Below are 15,392 nucleotides of genomic sequence, written 5' to 3'. Positions count from 1 at the left end.
AACTTTAATTACGACGGTCAGAAATTTTCGCGTATCAGTTTAATAAGGTACAGAGCTGTGTTCATTATTAACTACTAGCGGTTCGCCCCGGCTTCACCCGTTTATATATATAGACAATAGTACTCCGGAATCACGTATACATGAAACGGTGTTTGAATTATTGAAAATGGCCTACTAGATCCTGAGATTAACGCATTCAAACAAACAAACTCTTCAATTTTATATTGTTTGTACACCAACTTAAATATGATCAATTTCATCTTTAGCCTGGTATAAATTATTTGTTGGACGAAAATTAGGATTTTGTAGAATTTGTTATCTACTATAACGTTTTGGAAATGTCAAATGACTATATGAAATCAAATTAAATATCTTTATTACGCTCGTAAATGGTTTACCGGGTGTTAAGTATTATTCACATATTATACTGGCGTAAAACTGAACAAATATATAATGTACTAGTCACTTGACTCAGCTTCGACCGCGATGACGGGTGATAAAAATTAAAAATAGGTTATGTTGTATGTATACTCGGTAACGACTAACGATAAATAGTTCTCTCTAACATAATAAAATCGGTTGTGTGGTTTTTGAGTTAAACAATGACAAGCAAACAAAATATTTCCTTTTATAATTTCAGTTTAGAACAAGAACTATATCTATAAGAGGTATTGACTCTTGTTCTCTTTTAATGGCTTTACTCAATAGAGATACAGCGCCGATGTATAATGGGTATTTATTTATCACAAAAGATTAAATCACGGGTTAAAACATAATACGTTGTCAATATCTCACCTCATAAAGAAGCGATTTGTGCCGACATAAGCCTCCTTCCCTATACAGCGATCGGTAATATTCAATTATCTCCTTTGTGGATTGACGTCATTGTAGTGACGTCATGTCGCATGCATGAAAGCCTATTGAAAGCTTAAACGACACGTCACAGTGATGTGGGTTGGAAGATGTTTTCGATTGTGTGACGTGAGGCTTGGATTGAATTTATGTGCAATGTGTGGAGACACCTGGAAAGCCTGTATGTATACGTACTTATAACGTTGTCTTCATAATATTGCCTTTTGAAACCTTACATTCTTAAAGGTGTTGGACTAGTGAATAATTTGCTGTTGTTTTAAAAGATTGAATGAAATTGATATGCTGATAGCTGAATGGACATTTAACTATTTACACTAACATTGGTATAATAATGATTATAGAAAGGAATTATTTTTTTATCATTTACAGAACTTATTTGCTAGGTACATACAATTATGGGTTTGTTGAAAAGGAACATATTTCAAGCGCAAATGTTGCCTGTAAAATTATAGTGGCGTGTGCAGACTGGTGACTACTATACGGATCACATAATTACAAACCCCTGACGGATTTCCATTAACTCTGACTAAATAAATGTAAATCCACGTACACACGACTGCACGGAGTTTACAAGCTCTCTCAGTTAATAATGAATTAATTAATGCATCGTTCCTAACTTCCGAGACGTAGCTAAGTTAGGACTGGAACCAAGATATCTCTTAGGTATCAAAGTGAAGTTTTTGGCTGTGTGCCTAATGCTTTAGTTTTGCTCGGTTATCGCTTGAGTAGTGGGTTTGGTGGCGAAACGTTGTTTTGAATATTTCATGACATGGTTTGGTTATCGGGGAAATTATTTACGATTTTTTGAATATAGTTTGTAATTCATATAAAAACATTGCCTGGATCTGTCAATATTTTAAAAGTGTTCTATCGATATACTTTAGGGCCCTACCCTACAATATGTAATGATTATTTTTTGTACGTAAATGGTCAGTTTTTTTAAAGACCTTTTCATTCAATCTGAATTAATTTTTAGGTCTAGTTTACCAGGTTTAGCGGGACCTGTCAATAATATAGGTATCTATTCGATATATTTGCAATAATGTGATAATTATTAAAGATTAGCAGACCTCTGCTAACAATTCGAGTCTATTAGTACGATGCTAAAAATAGCATTATGGAACAGTATGGATATAAAACACCGCGAAATAAGAATGGAGATACTTTTTTATATAATAGAGAGCAACTGAGCTGCTGGTTCGCCTGATGAGTAAGCGATCCACCAAGAACATTTGCAGAGTAAGATCGCTGCTAAAGCATTGCCAGATATTGAGGGCTAAAGGGCTAAAGGTTATGGAAAGGATTTGCCACGGGAATAAAGGAATGGACTGCGAAAGTGAGGAAAAGGATATAGGCCTCCTCCTCTTACTTACATTTAAATTCGTATATTCGTATTCGTATTAATTTTGTGAAAATTTTATAAGTACACCCACAACACTGGAAGCTGTTTGACGGAACATGGTAGAACAAAACCTAGAGCCTCAGGCCTGTGGTATATGGCTATGGCCTGAACACTCATAGGAGGCCTGGGTGTGAGCTGTGAGAACATGTATGACCTGATGATGATGTTCATATCTTATACCCTATGTCATGCATAAAAGAAGCTTTTAACTGATGAAAGACCTTTTAAACTCGACCCGTCAGTTGTTAAAGTAATCACGATCAACTAACCAATACACAACCTATTCTAATATTGGTTCAGATTTAAACAATCTTAGGGAAAATGTAAAATAAACACAAGTGTTGTTTATATAAAAGAAACTCGTTGGTAGTAAATTCCTCAATCACTGTAATCACACCTAATCTTTCATCAATCTTGAACCATTTCTCACAGTATAAAAAGTTACTAAAAGCGATGGGGTCCGCGACTGAGTTTCGTAGTAAAAAACCCTAATTCCTGCACCCTTTCATTTATATCCTGGCAATCTGGCCTGTAGCTTATTTATAGGGGTTTCGCTCGTTTGATGGCCGGGACTCGAAATGTGTAATGATAAGCCTGTAGAAGTTGCGTAGGCTCGCGACTTTCGTGCGACTTGCGATGCGATGGGAAGTCGCATGTAGCTATATGCCGCTTTTGAGGTTGGCGTTCAATCCATTTATTGCGACGATGAAAATTTTGCGATAGTCCGTCGGGATATCGAAGTCTCGTTTAAACTGGGCGTGATTTGCGCCATTTGATAAGATGGATTGACCGTGAACAAATATAATATGTATTAGTTGTGTTCACATTGTTATCATGCGATGATCGAGTTAATTTTTTTATTTGAAACATTAGAGATTTTAGTGCTTTTCTTTCTCACATTTTTTTCTGTAGAATAATAACCGTGTTGCGTGACTTGGCTATCTATATGTTAAGTTTGTAACAATCGTTTTTTTTTTAATTATACTTATATTTTCTATACTGATTCATTATGATAAATCAACATATCATTGTGACTTTTATGTTTCGGATTCTAAGCACTAATGTAACAACTTGCGCACTTCCAATAGTTGTAATTGATAATATAATAAAAATGAAAGAAAGTCGCAAGTGTACTCCGCCCTAGTAGAAACTCCACTGCGTTCTCATGTAGAACAGGGTTTACGAGTGTTAGTTTGCTCGTTTGACCGTCTCAATGATATGTTATCGTATGCCATTTTTGATGCTACCTAATTCATGGGACACCCTTCCATCTATGGCGTTTTTATTAAGGGATTTTTTGGGTTATACTATAAATGGACAAGCATGGTTCGTGTTAGCATTCACATACAATTCATGTTTAAATAGATCATATCTTACTAAAATTGGACTAAACAATAAAAGAGGACCTTAAGTAGTTTCAGACTCGTTTTGTTCTTGAAAGTGACATTTAACGAATCGGTTATAAATCATTCCAAATCATAATGACAGAATGAAAATGAGCCTAATTTATTGCCTAAGGAATACACATATAAAAACGTGGAAGACCCCAATTAAGAACATTATTTTTATTGCGTCATAATAACGTCAAAATGGCGGAGGTTGGAGTTAGTTTATGATATTTTATTAGGCCGCACGGTGCCTTTTTAATTTTAACGCAATAAATTTAGAAAGCAATTACATTTTAAGCCCGAGCTTAGAGTATTTACTTGAGTTTTTTCAGGCAGTTTTCGTTGTAATATATTAAGTAGCACCTTTTAACTAAATCTCTACTAATTCACTTTCCCCTTCTCACTGACTCACTTTGTAAATTTCATTCGTAGAATAACACCTACTAATATTATAAGGAGGATAGATTATAATATTTGATTGTAACGGTTTAGCTCTCAAATTACTGAACCCATTTTAAAAATTGTAAAAGCTTTTTGCTCATAAGAAACGAATAAAAACGTCACCACGTTAAAAACCATAGCGAATTATTTATACTAAATTTCAACTAATTTAGTTGACCTTCTGAGAGTAAGAGTTATCAATTCAAATGTATCTTTTGCGTTTGTTACCTTATAGTTTTTTTGTGGGCGAACCGATTTTCACGATTCTTTTTTATTTGATAACGGTTTATTTTTTATAACAATAAACATAATATAATGGATATTTTTGCATTCATAGCCAAAATTTATTCCCATAAATAAAAAGATAGATAGTTTGTTCTACCCTTTTTTTCTAACATAAAAATTTCACTATTCGTCAAAGCATTGAAAGCGACACGTGGAATCCCAATTGAATATTATTAAAATGTCCTTCACTGACACTATCAGTGGCTTTACAAACGCAGTGTCTATTGCGATATTGACACGCTGTGTGCATATGAAATGTTTTGCTATTTACATGTACGATAAAATTTTCAATAGAACGTGTAATGGTATTTGTAAAAGTGATTGGGTTTGGCGCACTGACAGTTTCAAGTAAGTATTGTTATGTTGTGACAAAATTGAGATTTTTTATAATTTGTGTGTACTATGTGTATTTAATTCTAGATAACTTACCATTAATTTTTTTGATTTCTAATAAGAGTTTAGTCATCCTATCCTATCCTACTTTCTACTAGGATTAGTAATTACTAATATTATAAATGCGAAAGTTTGTAAGGATGTGTGTGTGTTTGTTGCTCTTTCACGCAAAAACTACTGACCCGATTGCAATGAAATGAATTGCTAAGTAGACAGCTGGACAACTGATATTTTGTACGTTTAAACTTATCGCTTAAATTTTTATTCGCGGTCCATTCGTTGTACTTATATAGCCTATTTCAGATCAGCTACCCATCCTACGGCGAAAGAATTTTTGATATTGATAGAATAGTTCCTGAGGATAGCGCGTTAAAAAAAAACAAACAAACTGTATTATGAATGTATATAAGGTGTCCTAAAATGACATTACACTTCGCACCAAAGAACCCAGCTCACGCATAGCGTAATATTCAATTCCTAAGCAAATCATCTTCCTCGTAATTTATGTTTATTTCATACAAATAGCCGGGTCTAACGACGTCCATTTGCGTTTTTTTGTTGAAGGATGTTGGAGTAAATGACACTCATTCCGCACGAATGGCTTTATATTAATCAACACTTGATGATGTTTGTGATAAGATGTATATTTGTTAGACGACTTCAAAAAAGGAGGCTATCAATTCCATGTGTATATGTGTGGTATTATACGGTTTGATATGTTAGTCTATTATAGCTTCTAAACACGTGTGTCAAATTTCATGTGTGTATGTTTAGTATGTATGTCCGCGCATAACTCGTCGGTTTGAAATGTTATTCAGATGTATTGGGTACGCTCCAACTTAGAGTTCAGTGTCAATTTCGTCAATATCGGTTTGGAAGTTTTAGAGAGCGAAAGAAAACAGCGTCGCAACGCACGCGAAACACCAGAATCGTTGAAGACGGTATACTTTTTTTTCTAATATGTATATGTTACAATGTATGAAAAATGCAGGGTTTTTTAAACGCTTATTAAATATTTTATTAGTTTAATGATGCTGGTAAAAAAACAGTATTGAATAATTTGAGACATGTAGACTACTTCGTGTGATTTTTTTATGTTCTCATTTAATATTGGTACATCGTACCAATGTCCTTATTTTTATTATCTTATATATAAAATTCTCGTGTCACAATGTTAGTCTCTATACTCCTCCGAAATGGCTTGACCGATTCCTCTGAAATTTGGTAAGCATATTGGGTAGGTCTGAGAATCGGCTAACATCTATTTTTCACACCCCTAAATGATAAGAGTAAGGCAGAACAGCGTTTGCCGGATGCAGCTAGTATACCTATATAAAAAAGGTTTAAAAGATGTGCTGTCACATTGGTAAATTATTTTTTCCATTGCATATTATGAGAATTTTTATGTCATCAGCAAGGTTACCAAAGCATATGACTTGCAACCATTTGTCCATAGCACGGGGTCCATTAACTTTCCGGGTAAAGGTTTCTATAATGTACACTACGGACATTAGTGACCCCGAAATCGTTTAAGGTTCGACGTTTCGGACCCCCGGAGTGGTTCCGGCCCTAGTGACGTCATATTCGCGTTGATTGATGTCAAATACGGCCTTAATTTGGGCGTTTACCTTATATACTGGGATGAGTAATTACTAAAATCGATCTTTTTTTCGGACGTTGTTTGTATATCAGTATAAATGCAACGTGGGTGGTCTTATGTTTCCTTTTTAAGAGGATTTTTTTGTGTATCACGATGACATCGCTATATATGCAATAGTACTAAGTTGAGAGACTGTAGATTGTGAAATTTATATCGCACCATGGGTTATTATTAATTTGAATAGTTAGATCAGTTCTATATTAAATTCATAATGTGTTAACGAATATATCTTTAGTGATTTACGAAACATGCAAACTATTTTTCTTTATTTCGGGACTAAAATGTGTTTTGTATGAAAAACGTTGTTATATATTCGAATATTAGTAAGTAGAGATTTATTATAGCTATTTTTATAAATATATTTCCCTATTTATAATAAATCAATGTCTCAAAACTTTGATTATAATTTGAAGCTGATTCCTATATGAACAAAATGGTGTAACAGTGTGGAAAATCTGCTTCAATAGGCTATTGACAATATCTCGGTAATGGAAGTGCAATCCTTTCTCGTTTTTATGACGAAACTAGCCATAATCATAGCCTTGCATCTCCCCTGCTTTTTCGATATTTTTGCATCTATTGGGACCTCCTTTTATCACAATAATCCAATGCTGAATGAGTATTTATGGTATGGATTTTCTCATATACTGATTTTGCTCTTTGTTACCCAAATTTTGCAATAGTACTGAAATATAACTGGATTTTAAGGGAGAATTTTTCTCAGAAACTAGCAGTTTCATATGATTTTTATGGTAGCTTTTTTATGAAACGGCAGAATTTATGCAACGATTATTACGATATGTCAAATGAACATCTATATTGAATTAAACTTATATCTGTCCGAAATATGGCTAATGCGGTAGGTTAGAGTGAGAGAGCAAGAGCTTATCTATCGCTGCTGTATGTGTGAGAAAAGGGAAGCTATACATACTTGCATAAGAAATTAGCACTTCAAAAACAGCATAATTTGATGTTTATATTTAAACAATTATTACATTGTACATCTCTATAAATTAGTACATTGAGTGTAATATAATATTTCTAATATATTCTGAGAGCACACAAACAAACGGCACATTGTCGTAACATATAAGTTTCACATAACTCACACAAGGATGCCTACTTTACGACTACTATTATAGTTTACTAGAGTAACTATTATCTAATCTGTGCTGTAGACACTTCAAGTCTCATCTAGTGAAAGTTGGGAAGTCGCAATATGTCGCCAACTTGTGCACTTACTGAGTTCGGAATACATAATGACGAAGGCGTAGGAGAGACAAGGGTATTGTTTCGTGTAATGAGATAGATTTTAGTTGCTAGCAGTAAAAATGGAACAACTACTTAAGGCTGTACGGGCTATCCGGACTAATCCTACTAGTCCTAGTAGTCCTACTAGTATTATAACTGCGAAAGTTTTTAAGGATGTGTGAGTGTTTGTTACTCTTTCACGCAAAAACTACTAAAACCATTTTAATGAAATTTGGTACGTAGACAGCTGGACAACTGGAATAACATATAGGCAACTTTTTATCCCGATATTCCCACGAGATACGGACTCACGCGAGTGAAACCGTGGGGCGCAGCTAGTGTATGATAATTGTATTTAAGAGTGATAGATACATGCGCGAAATATGAATGGATTAAACTGAAACTATATATGAATGAGTCATGCGCGGTACTCTTGCTGACCATCGGTGATATACTAACTAAATTATAATAATTAAAAGTACATCCAATATATGAAGCAAAGGTCAAAAGCCAACATGCAAGCCAAATGCATTATTGTTACACTTAGAGCTTGCTCGGACAAAGGCCTTTTGGAATTTGATGTATTATGCTGATTTTTAATCACTCGAGAGTAATGGGTGGTACTGAATTTTTATTATACAATCTGAATTTCTTAATATATTATGTGTATAATTTTATACGATTAATGATTCGCGCATTCTCAACTTCAATTTCACACAATTCAAATTTTCATATTTATAGTTTTGTTTCTTAAATAACGAAAGTATTCATATTCAATAAATACTATAAAATGTGCTATATACATTAATAAACACGATAAACACACACATCCAAGCATCGTAGCACAGTTTGACAAACCATCTTTCCCGATGAATGCCAAGCCCATACAGAAAGTTTACATTGCTTTCAAGGGAGTGATGCCGTGACTTCTGTAATTTTAACTAATGATACTTTGTAGGCCGAGCTGAAGTTCGCACGTGTGGCATTTACATAAATGTTGTAAGTTTGTTAGGTTAATGAGGAAAAAACAAAGCGTAAGTGGAAAGGTTGGTGGACGTATAGTCAAGTACATTTCAAGGATAAAGAATTTAGGTTAGAAAATAGTTTCCACAGGTAATGTTTTACGTTTACTCTGCGCGTTTACTCTGTCATAGAGACCGAACTAAAAGCAGCCAGTTTATTTATTACTAGCTGATTGCCCCGGCTATGCCCGTGGTATATTATAGCCTATAGAACTCAGGTATCTTATCCAAATCGAGCGGTGAAATAATTTGAAATCGATCCAATAGTTTCTGAGATAAGCTTATTCATACAAACTAACAAAATCTTCTACTTTATATTATTAGTGTATATTATTACACATATATTGTATTCGCTTACTCTATTTAAAAACCTAATGATACAATGAAATTGGAAAATAAAGTAGCGTCCAAATGTAAACTTTTTATGATTATTGAGATTGTTTTCGAGCTCAAAATATGTTTTCATGTTAGATGTGGATTAGCTTAGGTTTTGACTGGGGATAAAATGTCTAAATCGATACTAATATATTCATATTTTTTTATAGTTATATAAAGTTGAAGAGTTTTGTTTGTTTTGTTGTCGCTTATATCAGGAAATACGTGTCTGATTCGAAAAATCTTACGTTTCATACAAGTCATTAGTTATAACGATGTCAAATAGTTACTCTTATTTCATTTTTTTATGTCATAGTCGGTAATGGAGGTGGTGGGTCGCCTCATAGTAAGTGCTACCACCGCCCATGAACATTTGAAGAGGCGTAAGGTCCATTACAGACCTTACGCCTCTACAAATGGATTGCCGACTTTAAATTGGGAAGGTATTAAGAAAGGATTGGCGAGAGGAATAAAGGAAAAGACTGGGAAGGGTATGGACACGGATATGTGCCTCCGGCTACCCCATTCCCCCACGTCGGTCTTCGCTGGTGGTACTTCCCTGGTGCGAGCTGGCCCAATTCGTGCCGAAGCGTGCTCGACTACCACATACAACGTTAAATGCATTATATATTAGTATTTAAAAAGTAAACCATTTAAAACACGCAAGTATTTTAATCAAATGTTATTAGAAATTCAATTACGAAGTTTAGGTAATGAATGATGAATTAGTACCAATTGAGCTGGCTGAGATAAGCGGCTCGATGAAAGGACAAAATCCTTCAATTTACATACAAATAATTGTAACAGATTGGAATTAGTGAGCCGTTTGGTACAAATCGCACTCATTTGTATTATTCTCATTGCTTGCTTTGATGAAATCTGGTTTACTTCGTGTCTAATGAATTGAAAGTAAATTTAGACGTTTTATGATTGTCATAACTATATTACGTTAATCTTCTTATTTATAAAAATCAATTGCTGTTCGTTACTCTCGCTAAAAACGTGAATGGATGGTCTGATTTTTATAATCATGGTATTGGTGCATTCTGAATAGTCCAGGGCAGGTTTAAAAGGTAAGACCAATACGGAGGCGGGTACTTGTTTTAAGTATTTTTTTGAGTTTATTTACGATTTTTGTTCTTTTATATAAACAGTAATAACGTATACGTGTACGGTTTCTTAACACATTAAAGTATGTCATTAAAGTATGGGTGCTGACCACGCTTCCTTACGAGTTAGGCGGTCTCACTCTAGGGAAGATTACCACACTCCCACAGAAGATCGGCGTGAAATATTAGCATGTAAATGCAGTAGCATTACGTAACAGTGAACATAGTAGTGTTTTCGTACGGAGGATGGAAGAGCCGGAGGCCCGTTCCCTTTCCTTACCCTTCCCAGTCCATTCCTTTATTCCCGTAGTTAATCCTTTCCTTTAATCCTTCATTCCTTATATTCTACCTCTGCAATGTTGAAGGGCCGTGGTGTTCTCTTATTTTCAAACCACCAGCTCAGTTACCACTTAAAAAATGTAATCGGTAAAATACATTTTAATAAACAATAAACCTTATTACCAGTGCGATAGTTTACACTCTCACTTGAAATGTGTATAACAATTATTATTCTAGATCCCGTCTGAAAGACATTAAAGCAGCTGGGAACAAATTGCCAAGCCGTAATTACTCTTACACAGAGCGGACACGTCTTATTATTGTTTACCGGCTGAATTTCCCGCTGTAATGAAAAATGTTACCGACTGTGTCTTTGCCTCTTTATGGCTTAAGTTTGTGGGAACACTTAAATTATTTTAAGTACGACCATTTTAGCGTCTTGTGGCTATCAGCGTGATTAATATCGTTAACGAGTGACTGCAAGTATGAATCTTGTCATTGAATGTTGGCTTTATCAATTATCATCATAAGTCCATATGGACTGATGATGCCCGAGTCCCTGCAGTGAACATATATATGTTCACTGCATGATATAAGAAGCCTCGTATCCTTTTCCTCACCTTTCCCATTCCTTTATCCCGTCGTCAATGTTTTGCTTTATCTCTTAAAAGCGGGGTCACAATTTCTGTCACAATTTTCTGCCTCTGCCAATGTTCTTGGACAATGGTGATCTCTTATGCAGATATTTTCCTATTCCGTATTTTCCGTTTCCACATAAATAAAATAATTTAAAATTTTTATTGTGTCTCAATAGTCAAATTATGTCATTTATGTACATAATTTATGGAAGAAGATATAAAAACTACACTGAATTCACAGTTTATTCGCACCCTTACGATTTCTATTTCCACCATTTCTGTTTCAGTGCATTTAAAAATATAAAGTTCCATAAGAATAATCTCGTATTTTCCCCACAACGTATTCACTTAGAGGCGTTTTTATGGCCGTAATAAAAATGCAAGTGGAACAGATAAGAAAAACAAGAAAGATTCATTAAAAATACTTTAAAACTCGCTTGTTTTCTACGGACTTCCTTTCCGCGGTTATCTTTGGATTTTTTAATTAAATATTTTACTATCAGTTGGCAACAGGAGTTTTGGATGATGACTGTTTTTATAAACGACTGTGTTTTGACAATTTAAATGAAATATTGGACAGGGGTATCATCTCTGTGTTACATCATTTCGTTTTATGGGTTTTAAAGTACTAGAAATTATTTGTTTTTGAATGTTTTGTTTTACAATTTCATTTTATAAATTTTCTATACCTCGGTGAGTTTTTGAATTTCCATTTTTATTAAACAAAGTTAATTTCAAGTTTCTTATTTTCCTTTTAAATTACTAAATGTTGGCGCACGTCTTGTTTAGTAGAAGGAAAGGATAAATGCAAGAACTGAATATTTTAATTCTAACATCGCTTGTATACATGCAATTTGTTTAATTGTTCAATCATCAAATTCAAAGCGTAATGTTAAAAATATTGTCATAATTTATCGTAAGACATCGCTACTATAATTGAACATTTTCTTTTCATTATAACATCGTTTATGTTCTTGCTACAAATGTATTAATGTTAGATGTCTATGTATAAAAATAAGATCTCTCTCACACAAGTCTAAAAGGTTACTTCATCATGTCGTATATAACCTAACAAAATTATCTTTGGACAGATTAAATGCGTGCTCGTAAAGTCGCGTTGCGTCAGATCGAATCAAATTTTTACTCCAACAATCCCAGTCGACACAAATGTAACGCATTTTAATAAACTGGAGTTATTTAGGCCTCGTAAAATTTTGAGATCCTGCAAATTAATGGGTTGTAATTGGGGACCAAAATACGAGACTGCTCCCATGGTTTATGGGGTTCTTTGTTTCAATTAAATATAATTTATTTGTTAACGAAAGTATGTTTTGGGTTTTTTTAATAATACTAATGGATTGTTAAGAAGGAGGTTTGTTTTAAGCATTGTTCGATGATTTTTAGAAGGAAACTACTGGAAATATCAAACTAGAGAAAAAGGGTCGAGATTTTTATTTATATAGGTTATACTTTTTATAATTACTTTACAGTTTTATTATTAAGTGACGTATAAGTATTAAGGCTCTTTGAATAATTTTGAATTACGTTTCTAATATTATGTAGCCGAAATTAACTCCGTCTGTCCGTCTCTTTTTCTGGGATAGGATAATGGAAATCGCGGTTATATAGCCGAGCAAAGCGAAGCAATACAAGAACAACACAAAGTGAGAAATTTAAAAAAGGTGTATTTACTACATGATATGTATTTGTTCAATTTGAGTTATTTTTCGGATTGAGAGCTATTTATAAAGTAATTTAAAAAAAAAGCAATCTGTTTTATTAGTAAAATTCATTGATTGGCAATTAATCTTATATTCTTTTCATCTTTTTTTATGTCACAGCGGCCATATAAGCTGGTGGTTCGCATGAACATTCGCAGAGGTAGTGCCCCTGCGAATGCGCTGCCCACTTTAAAGGGGAAAGGGATAAGGAAAGGATTGACGACTGGAAAGAATTCATGGATTAGATAGGATGAGGAAAAGGTAACGGACGGTTCCCCAATCACCGTACGAAACACAGCCGCATGCTACTATTTCACGCCGATTTTCTGTGTGGGTGTGGTACATCCTCGGCGAGCTGGCGCAATTCGTGCCGTAGCGTGCTCGACTCCCACATTAAAATCATTTTTCTTAACAATTACTTAAACATGTCTCGATTTAGAACAATGTAAATACGATTCCAGATGTGGACACAGCCAAGAAATGAGCTGAACAGTATTCGATAACGAATTCGCAGATAAAGACGAGAGGAATAACGCTCTCAACATAAGAGAACTGAATTAAAAGCGCCTTTTATCTCAAACTTGTGGCGTCTTTTTCCGTCGATCCTTTTTGTAAGGAAACTCCACTGACTGTGTCTAGCCGTTCAGCTTTTTTCGCAATAAACTTTTCCAATATCTTGATAAAACTACTGTGTAGTAATAATATTTCTATGGATACTCATTTCCATTTTAACCCCGACGCAAAAACGATGGGGTGTTGTAAGTTTTACAAGTATTGTATGTTTGTAAAATAAAACGATGAAATAAAAGGTCTTTTAAATTATCAGGAATATGGTTAAGTTTTCCGAATAACCAAATATTTATTATACTTAATAATTATAAAACATCTTCTTAATTACACGACTCAAACAATTTGTTAGCAAAATCAAGACTGCCTGGAAACTTCATCCAAATATTTAAACTTAAAATACAATAATTAGGAAATTGTTGAGCCATAGATTATAATAATTATAATGGAAACATTTAACGATGAGCATGACCGGCCAATTAAAGCAATCCGAAGTTTCGAATTGGCTGGGAATTACGAGTCTCGTTTAACTCGCTACGATCAAAAGATGTTGACTTATTTCGCGTTTATTTTGAATACGTAAACAACTCGCTTTTGATTCAATAATGATTCGCTAAGTTCTGTGTTGATTGATATTTCGTGCCACGTGTTTAGATGGCATGGGAATAAATGTTATATTATTTTATTTACTTGTAGATTGTCTTATATAAAATTCTCGTGTCACAGTTTTCGTTGCCAAACTCCTCCGAAACGGCTGGACCGATTCTTATGACATTTTGTGTCAATATTGGGTATGTGTGAGAATCGGCCAGCATCTGTATTTCATATCCCTAAAGGATAAGAGTAAGGCAGAGCAGCGTTTGCCGGGTCAGCTAGTTGTCTTATAAAATGACACATGTGATTTGAATTTTTATGTATAAATATTCAAGTTATAGTCGGATGAACTTTACAAGCCTTAGGTTGAAGTTGTTTTTTTTAAGTTGTAAGAACTTAGTTATTATTAGTAAGAACTAAAATCTACGAAGGCTCTATCTGTGTTGCCCTTTCTCGCCTAATACTCAGCCGATTTAAATGATATTTGACAAAGGGATAGACAAGATTTTGGGAAGATTGGGCATTCTTCACATAAATCAAACTTGTAGCGAGTAGACTAGGTGATGGGAATGAGATCGGAGGCTGTTGAGTGTCAACGTATATATGATAGCTGTAACCCGCGGCGTCACTCACGTGTTACCCGAGTAAAAAGAAGCCTATGTGCTAATCCAGACTATAATCTATGTCTGTACCTAATTTCGGTCGTGATAAGCACATTCTTATATATTTTCACGTTAAAAATATAAGAAGGTTTTACACGAGCATGGCCGCGGATGCAAAGCTAGTATCGGATAATCCGATGTTCTAATCAAGAATGTAATTAACTGGTAATCACATTTCACATATTCCAGGTAACGTGTAAAGTATTCAGGTGGTGTTGAAAATGAAAAGCAAACACTATATGACCTAAATGTGCGGACTAAAGCTTGGAGGCCACACTGTTGTGAATTTTTAAAGCCCTTTGTATACGTGCTGGGTCAAAAGAAAAAATTATAACGCTTGTGTGTTTAGTGCAATGAACTGCCATAATCTGTCAAAATTCAATTTTTCTAAAACTAATATTTAACTTTGCGCTAGGAGAGCCTAACCTAACTTTCTTATTTTGGTTAGGTATGTTTTATTATTTAATGGGACAATGAAGTCAAGTTAGTATTGTTGAATAAAAATTATTATAATTTTTCACTGAATTTACGTTAAATTTACATAAAAACTTTAATTGAAGACCTTGTTCTCTTCCTTAATTAAAATATCGGTCGAAAGAAATTTCGACCTTGATACAGGATATTTCTGACCCCTTATCTTCCTTTCTCATTGTATTCAATATATACTTAGTCTGGCCATAAATACTGTTACACTTAATTATAAAAAAATATTACATTTGAATTTCGAATCTG

General features: G+C 34.2%; 1 protein-coding gene across 11 annotated transcripts in view; it reads left to right on the top strand.

Annotated features, from left to right (window-relative positions):
* The window catches only part of LOC119833128 (uncharacterized protein CG43867), a 232,171-nt gene that overhangs the window by 23,986 nt on the left and 192,793 nt on the right, over nt 1-15,392 (top strand). Inside the window, exon 1 of one of the 11 annotated variants that reach the window (XM_038357022.1) lies at nt 4,615-4,737. The exons of 9 other annotated variants lie outside the window; for them this stretch is intronic. The gene's annotated coding sequence lies outside the window, so the exon portion shown is untranslated. Of the gene's footprint in view, nt 1-4,614; nt 4,742-15,392 lie in introns of those variants that run through there. One more of the 11 variants, XM_038357024.1, reaches the window with a different exon arrangement.

The sequence above is a fragment of the Zerene cesonia genome, chromosome 16 (assembly GCF_012273895.1).
Source record: "Zerene cesonia ecotype Mississippi chromosome 16, Zerene_cesonia_1.1, whole genome shotgun sequence".
NCBI classification, from domain to species: domain Eukaryota; kingdom Metazoa; phylum Arthropoda; class Insecta; order Lepidoptera; family Pieridae; genus Zerene; species Zerene cesonia.
This window is presented reverse-complemented; position numbering and strand designations above follow the sequence as displayed.